The sequence below is a fragment of the Chiloscyllium plagiosum genome, chromosome 2 (genome assembly GCF_004010195.1).
Source record: "Chiloscyllium plagiosum isolate BGI_BamShark_2017 chromosome 2, ASM401019v2, whole genome shotgun sequence".
Classification (NCBI taxonomy): domain Eukaryota; kingdom Metazoa; phylum Chordata; class Chondrichthyes; order Orectolobiformes; family Hemiscylliidae; genus Chiloscyllium; species Chiloscyllium plagiosum.
This window is the reverse complement of record NC_057711.1, coordinates 51,855,120-51,856,385: the sequence shown is the minus strand read 5'-3', so window position 1 is coordinate 51,856,385 and position 1,266 is coordinate 51,855,120. Positions and strand designations below refer to the sequence as shown.

The window sequence follows — 1,266 nt, the reverse complement described above, 5'->3', positions numbered from 1 at the left end:
TCTTAAGTCTGTGAGGGGGTGCATGTGAGAGTGTGGGAGTGTGTGTGTCTGTAAGGGTGTGTGTGTGTAGGTAGTGTTATGGTGGTCACCGGTAATGTGACATGAACCCAAGGCCCCGGTTGAGGCCCTTCCTATGGGTACCGAACTTAGCTATCAGCCTCTGCTGCCCATCCCAAAGTCCACCTTGGAGGATGGTCACCCGAAGGTCCGAGGCTGAATGTCCTGGACCACTGAAGTGTTCCCCAACTGGGAGGGAACACTCCTGTCTATTGACAGGAACAAAAAAACTGGAGAAACTTGCCATTCTCACCAGTAATAGCAAAGCCCACCCTGGAACCACAGTAGACAACATTATCACGATAGGGAAGTCCATTATCAACCACACCCTTCGACCGGAAGAGATTGAAGTCCTGAGTAGGGGTCTCAACTTCTGCCCCACCACCAAACCGTTGGTTCTGGCAACACACACTGAGGAATTCATCAGACGAATGAGACTTCAGGAATTCTTTCAAGGTGCCAACAGTGATCCCAATGAGCCCACTGATGAACTGGAACAGTCATCAAAGGGATATGTAGAGGAGCGACCAAAGGTGGTGTCAACTTGACTCCACCGGAGGGCTGCTGCCCTGGGCTTGACATGTGTGCTCAAACCATCAGGAAATATATAAATGCCAGATTTATCAGCCGTACCCACAAGGTAGAGCAAAACATCACCTATTCACCAAGGTAGAGCAACGCCATCCAGGCTCTCAAAACCAATCACAACATTGTCATCAAACGAGCAGATAAAGGAGGAGGCATTGTCATTCAGAATAGAACAGATTACTCATAGCGAGCAGGGCAGCGGTAGACGTCCAGTACGTGGCCACCGCCATCCGACGCCTTAAAACGGCGGTGCTCGGACCCGACGTAGTGCACCAGTTGGAGGACGCTCAGGTGTGCGGTGGGATCCCGTCCGTGCTCACCCCAGCCCGGACGGAATTTCACATTGGCCCCAAGGTCCCCTACTTCCCACGGGAGCCTGTGCCCCACAACCTGAGCCGCCTCCGGAATTTTAATTTTGTCTCGTTCAAGGATGTGAAAAGAAGGGCCCGGTGTGGACTGCTGCTGCACACCATCCACCTCTTCTCCCTCATCCACCGTCCGGACACGCCTTGGCGTGCCCATTTGCCACCGGGCGGTGGGGATCCCTAGTGGAGGGCTCTCTACGCAGGAGTCCTCCCCCTTTCTCTCGGGGATCTGGGATGGAGGGTGCTGCACGCAGCA

The 1,266-nt window shown here is 53.9% G+C and overlaps 2 protein-coding genes across 3 annotated transcripts in view; one reads left to right on the top strand and one right to left on the bottom strand.

Moving 5' to 3' along the window:
- fam81b (family with sequence similarity 81 member B) overlaps positions 1-1,266 on the bottom strand; it is a 105,071-nt gene that overhangs the window by 50,671 nt on the left and 53,134 nt on the right. The window lies entirely within an intron of this gene.
- ttc37 (tetratricopeptide repeat domain 37) overlaps positions 1-1,266 on the top strand; it is a 117,666-nt gene that overhangs the window by 104,556 nt on the left and 11,844 nt on the right. The gene's annotated exons all lie outside the window — the stretch shown is intronic.